This window comes from Odontomachus brunneus, unplaced genomic scaffold (assembly GCF_010583005.1).
Source record: "Odontomachus brunneus isolate Ranch 3 - 2012 unplaced genomic scaffold, Obru_v1 Obru_scaffold_001, whole genome shotgun sequence".
Taxonomy (NCBI): domain Eukaryota; kingdom Metazoa; phylum Arthropoda; class Insecta; order Hymenoptera; family Formicidae; genus Odontomachus; species Odontomachus brunneus.
This window is the reverse complement of record NW_022639451.1, coordinates 7,204,520-7,214,112: the sequence shown is the minus strand read 5'-3', so window position 1 is coordinate 7,214,112 and position 9,593 is coordinate 7,204,520. Positions and strand designations below refer to the sequence as shown.

Genomic DNA, 9,593 nt, shown 5'->3' with positions numbered 1-9,593 from the left:
ACTGGAGCTATTTGAACTGTTCATTATAGAAATAGCGGGAATAGAAGTGGAAGGAAGGGGTATATTTTTTAGGCCTTATTTACTTGATAGCTATATATTGTGTTGTCATTTTAAAAAAGCCGTGACAATGTTTCTCACTCAGTTTAAAAAAGAAGAACAAGATTTTAATATAAATAATTTAAATAATAATGAAATATTAAATTTAATTCAAACTCAAAGAGTTTATCCAATTTGTAAATCAAACAGACGCACTAGAAAGCAGTGGTACCGTAGGATTTATGACTGGCGTGAGTACTTGCTATTTAATTTTTTACAGCATAAACTTTAATTATAACAGCATAAATGAAGAGTATTTTAAAAATTTCTATCTTTTTCTCTTTCTCGTCGATACCCGAAAATAACACTTTTTTTGTACATTTGAAACTGGTTATCTCACAACCTATGTAACGTATTACAATTGTGTTGATCTTATTTGAAAGATAATTTAATTCTTTACGAATTTTGTTTCGGTATTTTTATTAAACATATGCTTCTCTACATATTTGCATAAATGTATATAAACCGTGATTATGGGACATTAATTTTTTAAATAAGCATCTTTATTCTATTTATAGGAAATTTTTTGTTCAAATTTAAATTTTCCGTAAAATCTTAGTGTCTGGCTGGAACTTTCGAGTTCCATCTTGTATAATAGACTTTAAATCAGTCGCAAGGTTACGTCTAAAAACGATATTAAGATGTCATTAAGACGTCATAGACGTCTTAATGGCGTCTAAATGACGTCTTTTGACGTCACCTTGCTACCTGGGTACGTTCTGTTGTCAAAGAAGTTTAACAATAATATTTTTTTATCTACATTCTCATATTTCCATTTATTAAACCTGTACAGGGAAAGCATGTTATACAACAATTGCATAACATATTTGTATTATGTTTCTAATATAGTTAATTTGTATAGTCTAATAATATTCCCATAAGAATGTATATTGCATGATGTTATACTATTTACTATTTACTATTTACTAATATGAGTATGTATGACCAGTCAGACGTATTTAGTATTTAGTATTTACTGGAAGCGCATTGTATACCTCACTGAATTAAACATTATTCTTTTACTATTTATTGTTCTAGATCTTCTTTACCGCTTTCTATATATAATATGCCACAAAAATAGAGACAAGTTTCCTTGACGCTGACGTTCTAATTAGAAACTTACACCAATACTTTGTTCATCAAAATGTGAATGGGGAACCTAATAATCGCATAGGCATATTTTATTTCCATAATGGTCCATTATCTGAAGTAATTCTGATATCTGGGAAGAAAATCTGTGTAAGGTAATATAAATTCGATCAAGCAAAAAAAAATATATGTCAGTATGCAAAGGAGCAACGTAGTAGATGTGATATCGATCCTTCCATTCTCTCATAGTAAGCATCAATATTATGTTGACTCACCAAATGCGGCTGATATTTTGTTACTTATATATTTTTCTGCATTTCGCCAGATTATTCTCTGAGGGATTTTTCCTTGCAATTTATTATGAAGAGGATAAGAACGAAGAGCATATTGACGAAAGAGGATTTAGAGAAACTGGAATTACCAAGTACCATACTTGAAGAAATGGAAAGAAAAGGATTGCAAATATTTCGCCACTTGGGGTGATGATTGTAGTCATTTGATTTAAAGTGTAAATATGTGATAAATAAATTTAATACGCGATGATTTGTTATTTTGTTTCATCGATTTCTTATCCGATTTATGTTTAATTTGTTATACGCAGTTGGTTACGTTTTATTACGTGAGTTACATAAATTAGTGAGACGCGAGAATATATTAGTGTCGGTTAGTAATGTCCATCGTTATATCGTTACTTCTTGCAATACTCTCTCGATGACTTTCCGCCCAAAGGCCTGTAGGGGCGTAAAATTTTTGGAAACGGAAAGTTATCGAAAGGAAAGCTATCAAGAGAGTATTGTATTCTGAATTTCATTATGAATTTTATTGTGTAAATCCATCGGTAATGACTCTCAAATCGTTATTCGGGTAGAATACAAAATCACGATACATCAAAGTGAAAAGAAAGTTAGTTCAGTTTGACCTTGCAAAGAAGCATACAGCGGCGGATGTCGTTATTACAGCTCACTTACAATATGAGGCGTAAACATTTCCGAAAACCTTCCTTGTACAGATTCAACAACTATTTCCAAAAACGACCTAAGCATGGCGGGCAGGAGGGCTTCGTTATAAGGAGGGGCGAACACGCAGGTATATAAAGGCTAACCCTGAAACCTGACCAGTTCAGTTTCGAATAAGCACGTTTCTCTACTTTCTAGTAAAATTGCAAGTATTTATTTAACAAGTATAACGTTGTCTGCCATAGATTTTTGTTCGCATAAATATACTATCGTTTATGCTAAAATAAACATAACTGGCAAAGTACTGTCAAATTTCACATCATACACCACTACTTCCAAGCTAATTTAGACTATTTCGAAGAAATTCATACAAACATACATTCTGGTTTGCAGTTCTGTCAATTGTACAAGATGAATATTCCGAATGTTATTCGTTTGAAGTCGCTGGAGATATTTGAGCTGTTCATTATAGAAATAGCGGGAATAGAAGTGGAAGGTAGGGGTATATTTTTTAGGCCTTATTTACTTGATAGCTATATATTGTGTTGTCATTTTAAAAAAGCCGTGACAATGTTTCTCACTCAGTTTAAAAAAGAAGAACAAGATTTTAATATAAATAATTTAAATAATAATGAAATATTAAATTTAATTCAAACTCAAAGAGTTTATCCAATTTGTAAATCAAACAGACGCACTAGAAAGCAGTGGTACCGTAGGATTTATGACTGGCGTGAGTACTTGCTATTTAATTTTTTACAGCATAAACTTTAATTATAACAGCATAAATGAAGAGTATTTTAAAAATTTCTATCTTTTTCTCTTTCTCGTCGATACCCGAAAATAACACTTTTTTTGTACATTTGAAACTGGTTATCTCACAACCTATGTAACGTATTACAATTGTGTTGATCTTATTTGAAAGATAATTTAATTCTTTACGAATTTTGTTTCGGTATTTTTATTAAACATATGCTTCTCTACATATTTGCAAAAATGTATATAAACCGTGATTATGGGACATTAATTTTTTAAATAAGCATCTTTATTCTATTTATAGGAAATTTTTTGTTCAAATTTAAATTTTCCGTAAAATCTTAGTGTCTGGCTGGAACTTTCGAGTTCCATCTTGTATAATAGACTTTAAATCAGTCGCAAGGTTACGTCTAAAAACGATATTAAGATGTCATTAAGATGTCATAGACGTCTTAATGGCGTCTAAATGACGTCTTTTGACGTCACCTTGCTACCTGGGTACGTTCTGTTGTCAAAGAAGTTTAACAATAATATTTTTTTATTTACATTCTCATATTTCCATTTATTAAACTTGTACAGGGAAAGCATGTTATACAACAATTGCATAACATATTTGTATTATGTTTCTAATATAATTAATTTGTATAGTCTAATAATATTCCCATAAGAATGTATATTGCATGATGTTATACTATTTACTATTTACTATTTACTAATATGAGTATGTATGACCAGTCAGACGTATTTAGTATTTAGTATTTACTGGAAGCGCATTGTATACCTCACTGAATTAAACATTATTCTTTTACTATTTATTGTTCTAGATCTTCTTTACCGCTTTCTATATATAATATGCCACAAAAATAGAGACAAGTTTCCTTACGCTGACGTTCTAATTAGAAACTTACACCAATACTTTGTTCATCAAAATGAGAATGGGGAACCTAATAATCGCATAGGCATATTTTATTTCCATAATGGTCCATTATCTGAAGTAATTCTGATATCTGGGAAGAAAATCTGTGTAAGGTAATGTAAATTCGATCAAGCAAAAAAAATATATGTCAGTATGCAAAGGAGCAACGTAGTAAATGTGATATCGATCCTTCCATCCTCTCATAGTAAGCATCAATATTATGTTGACTCACCAAATACGGCTGATATTTGGTTTCTTATATATTTTTCTGCATTTCGCCAGATTATTCTCTGAGGGATTTTTCCTTGCAATTTATTATGAAGAGGATAACAACGAAGAGCATATTGACGAAAGAGGATTTAGAGAAACTGGAATTACCAAATACCATACTTGAAGAAATGGAAAGAAAAGGATTGCAAATATTTCGCCACTTGCAGTGATAATTGTAGTCATTTGATTTAAAGTGTAAATATATGACAAATAAATGTGATACACGATGATTTGTTATTTTGTTTCCTCGATTTTTTATCGATCGATTTCTTATATTTAATTTGTTATTCACAGTTGATTACGTTCTATTACATTGGTTACGTAAATGAATGAGACGCGGGAATATATTAATGCTAGTCACTAATGTCCATCGTTATATCGTTACTTATTGCAGTTCTCTCTCGATAATTCCGCCCAAGGGGCTGTAGGGGCGGAAAATTCTTGGGCAATTATCGACTATAACGGAGCACCCTCTAATGACCTCCACCTTGATATATATTATCAAGGACACTGTCCTCGGTGACAATCAAAAGGTTTTAGCCGGCGCTCATTGTTTTTTAAGAGTTATTGATGAAAGAAGTTTGAAAAATATATTACAATTTTTCGATACTGTGTACCGTTAACGAGCAGTGTCGAATAATAACTGCAATATCGAACAACTAGCGGGGAGCTGCGCCCCCCCCCCTCAAAACTAACCTAACCCAACCTATGGTCACATTAACACAAAAGTTGAACACTTTAATAAACAATGACTGACGCTTAATATGACGATAGGTTGGATTAGGTTAGTTGTTGGCGCAGCCCCCCGCTAGTCGTTCGAGATTGCAGAACTTACTAAAAAAAAAAATATTATAAGTTATGTATGTGTAGTAGGCATCTTCTTAATTTACAAATTTAAATGTTTTGTATATAGGATGTTGAAAAATTACATTCATTTTATGAAGTTTTGCAAAATTATAACAATCATGCATATATAAGGTATAGTAAAAAGAAATCTATTATTTTTGCATGAAATTGAAGGCTTTATTTAGCATAGTTAGAATGATCCGATTTAGGTCAAATATGCACCGTTTTGTTCGATAACTTGTTGCCATTTTGAAGGTAATTCCATTATGCCTCTCTCATAGAAACCCTTGTCCCTATTGGCAAAAAACTGGGACAGTCGATTTTCACAAGCTTCTCTTGAGGCGAATTTTTCACCAGCAAAATCATTCGCCATAGACAGGAACAGGTGGTAATCACTTGGTGCCAGGTCCGGACTATAATGTGGATGCATAGGAACCTCCCAACCAAGCTCCTGGAGCTTCTGGCGAGTCACTATCTGTGTGGCCTGGCGTTGTGCTGATGGAACACAATTCCTCGCCTATTGGCCAAAGCTGACCGCTTCTGGGCGATTGATTCCTTCAGACGGTCCAATTGTTGACAATACAGGTCCGAATTAAGAGTTTGGCCGTAGGGGAGCAGCTCATAGTGGATGATTCCCTGCCAATCCCATCAAACACACAGCAAAGCCTTCCTGACTGTCAATCCTGGCTTGGCCACAGTTTACGCCGGCTCACTACGTTTCGACCACGACCGTTTTCCCTTGACGTTGTCGTAAGTGACCCACTTTTCATCACCAGTCACCATCCGCTGCAGAAATGGGTCGATTTTGTTGCGATTCAGCAGCGATTCGCAGATGGAAATTCGGTCCATGAGGTTTTTTTTGCGTTAACTAGTGTGGCACCCATACATCGAACTTCTTTTTGTATCCAGCCTTATTCAAGTGGTTCCAAACGGTTTTTTTGTGCAATGTTTAGCTCATGGGCAATCGAAACAGTGCTTACATGACGGTCGGACTCGACAATTTCCATTATTTTATCGACATTTTCGACAATTGGCTTTCCAGAGCGTGGTGCATCTTTTTCATCAAAATTACCGGAACGGAATCGACGAATCGAAAATTGTGCGTGATTGGCTGTTACAGTATCAGAACCATAAACACTATTCACATTTTCAGCCGCCTGGTTTGCGTTTTCGCCTTTATCGAAGAAAAACTGTAAAATATGCCGTATTTTCTCTTTGAGTATTTTTCTTGGTGTCCATCTTTGACGCGCGCTCAAACAATACTGAGTCAAACAATCACAAAACTGTCTGAGAAGTTTTTTTAGTACGAAATCTTATCTTTCTAACGCCATCTAGCGTAAACCGATCGCACTTATACAACGCGAGATACAGATATTACTAAAGCCATCAATTGGAAAAATAATGGATTTCTTTTTACTACATCTTATATAATAGAAATACATGCACACACCGCGAGCCCGCCCGGGCGGGCGGGCGAGCGCGCGTGTGTGTGTGTGTGTATGTAGGCATCCTCTTAAGTTACAAATTCGATTTTTTATTTATATACGGTGTCCAAAAATTACATTCATTACATACATGCAACTTTTTTGCTAATAATTTTTTAACCAATAAGCGCCGGCTAAAATCTTTTGATTGTCACTCAGGACAGTGTCCTTGATAATATATATCAAGGTGAAGGTCATTAGAGGGTGCTCCGTTATAGTCGATAATTACCCCATCGGTAATGACTCTCATATCGTTACTCAGGTAGAATACAAAATCACGATATATCAAAATGACAAGAAAATAAGTTTTTTTTATCTAGCATATAGCGGCAGAAATCGTCAGTACAACATACCTACAATATAAGGCGTAAATATTTGTGAAAATTTTCTTTGCACAGGGTGGTTCCACGGAAAACGGACAGTCTATGGGTGATTCACGGGACGTTTTTGGAATGAGTAGTACTCGACGTCCGGAGGGAGAGGAGACTTTTTCCGAAAACGAATGGGAACGGCGTTCGGTTGTTATAAGGAGAGGCGAGTACAAGAATCAATTAACTAGTGTTACACAATAGTAACATGAATCGTTTATATCTTGCTTCTGATATTGTTGATATTTATTAGCATAATAAGATATCCATAAAAACACTTGTATAATATGATTGTGTAATATGTACGGTGTTATGTCATTCATTGGATGTAAAATGCATATGTATGGCAACTTTTTTCAAAATGCATATGTATGGCAACTTTTTTCAAAATAATGGGTAGAAAATGAAAGAAAATGCTGGCTTTCTTTTCCAATTATTTTGTATCTCCCTTTTTAAAACGCATTTAAGAAAATTCATGAATAAATTGTGTAATATAAATATTGTATAATTTAATACTATCTAGATGTACTTATATTAAAGTACTATTTTATTGTAAACACTGTATAACATAAATATTATTGTAAATATATATTTATGAAGGATATGATAATCTATAATACAATTTATTTAATGAAAATTTTTAAATATGTTTCAAAAAAGCGATGCGAAATTACCATTGGAAAAGCCAGCATATTCTATCATTTTCTATGCACCAATTTGACCAATGAAGTCAAAGGTATTTAGATCTAAAAATACATTGTATACCTCGCTAAATTAAATATAATTTTTTATTCATTATTTAAGGAACGGCTCGATATCTTGCTCTGCACTGCTGGCAAGGATTTGGACAAGATATCTAAAGATTATATAGGTATATTTTATTTCCATAAACCTGGTAGTCGTATTTACCATATGTGTACGTTATCTAGAAGAGGTTGCTTTGTAAAGCATTTCTACTTACCGAAAAAGACAATATACGTGTTGATGGAAATGAACAAATGCGTAAGCCAAATTCGTACGATTTTATTGTATGACGGTAGGTATTTATATCACTTCGTTAAATAGCGACTAAAAAAACCGATTTTTTGTTACTTATATATTTTTCTACACTTTCTCTCAGCCCCACTCTCTCAGAACTCATGCTGCAAAGGTACTTTTAAGCGTATATGTTGCAAATTAATGAAATGGATAATGAAGTTTTTAAAGAAGTTATTCGCCCAAAATCACGATTGGAACAGTAGCGATTCACTCTTATCACAAATGTATGCAGGAATAACTAGTAATAATACTGCTAAGTTCATATTTATTATATTGCTAAATTCATAATGCATCAAAGAGATTATTCATAAATTTACTATTCATTTACTATTCATAAATTTCTTTATCAAACAAAATTACGTTTCTGTACATTTATTTCGCTATCTAAATAATAAATATCAATTTAAAACAAAATTATGTAAAATAAATATATATGTACGATATTACAATTATGTAAACTATTACTTCTTTATTTCTTTTATTAATTCACTTATTTATCAGTTGATTTAGTAAAAATGCATAAATAAATAATTAATAAAAGAAACTCCAGTAAAGAAAATTAGTCCTTGATTAAGGTAGTATTAACTTAAGTAATAATTCATTGTTTTCACTTTCTCCCAACCATCTATAGGAACCATATATAGAATTTTAAGAGTATTCTTTGATTTTAAAGGTTTTCTTGGGACATATGTGGAAAAAGAGAAGAAAATGTAAAATGTGTGTGAAACAAAAATACGAGAAATATAAAATGTACTTTGTCAGATTATGTTTATAAATAAAACGAGGTTGGAAAAATCGATTTGATTGCAATTAATCCTTGTCGAGTTATTTTCTTTGAATTTAAGATTGCCTGTATTTAATTTAATATTAATAGCTATTATTAGTTAATAAGCTATTATTAGAAGCTATTATTTGTTAATAGATTTGACTAATGTATATATTTAGCTTTTAACTACATCTAAATCTATATAAAGAATATTATCGGATCATAAGTAATCGTTAAATTCTTTACTCTGTTAATTTCGTAGATACTGTGATAACGTAAAATATATATAATGTCTAGCATATTTAGGACATCGATAACGTACAGAAAAAACATCAAAAAGTGTTGCAACATTTTACTTTTGACTATATACAGTCAAAAAGTTCTGAAACGACCGAATATTTAAAAAAATACGTTTTAAAAAAATATATATATTTTAGACAAAAGTATATTTTCAAGGAGGATATTAGACGGTAGTATTACATTATTATAATATTGAGATGTTTTTTAAAGATTATTTTAAGATCAGCTTATATTTTTTTAATTGGAATCATAATTTTCTTAGCATAAATCAATTTTTTACGTTATTCTACGTAGAAACCATACAGCATAAGCAGATCCTGAACATGTACAGTATCAAACATAGACTGTATTCCATTAATATTCAAAATTCGTACTATGATATTTTGAAAATATGCAGAAGATATTCTTGCGTCCGCATATGAAACTTTTACTCAGTATGTATTGAGAACATTTCATATTATATTGTGAACATATGATGTGCCGCGCGCGCGCGCGAATATCATTATTATTCTCTAGTTACTTAATCTTAACTCTGAGCAGGACGGATGAATCCGCATAATCTGATTCTTAAACCGACTTCAGCAAATAAATGCCTTTTTAATGTGTATATAATTATAGAAGTTTGTAACTGTATATACAGGGTATGCCATGTAAGACGGACCAAAAGAAAAATATAAGTAGAACACATAAAAGTGAACAAAAATTATATAG

The 9,593-nt window shown here is 32.1% G+C and overlaps 1 protein-coding gene across 2 annotated transcripts in view; it reads right to left on the bottom strand.

Moving 5' to 3' along the window:
• LOC116840803 overlaps nt 1–9,593 on the bottom strand; it is a 57,252-nt gene that overhangs the window by 26,305 nt on the left and 21,354 nt on the right. Inside the window, exon 2 of one of the 2 annotated variants that reach the window (XR_004377502.1) lies at nt 892–2,295. The exons of the other annotated variant lie outside the window; for it this stretch is intronic. The gene's annotated coding sequence lies outside the window, so the exon portion shown is untranslated. Of the gene's footprint in view, nt 1–891; nt 2,296–9,593 lie in introns of those variants that run through there. 2 annotated transcript variants of the gene reach the window in all.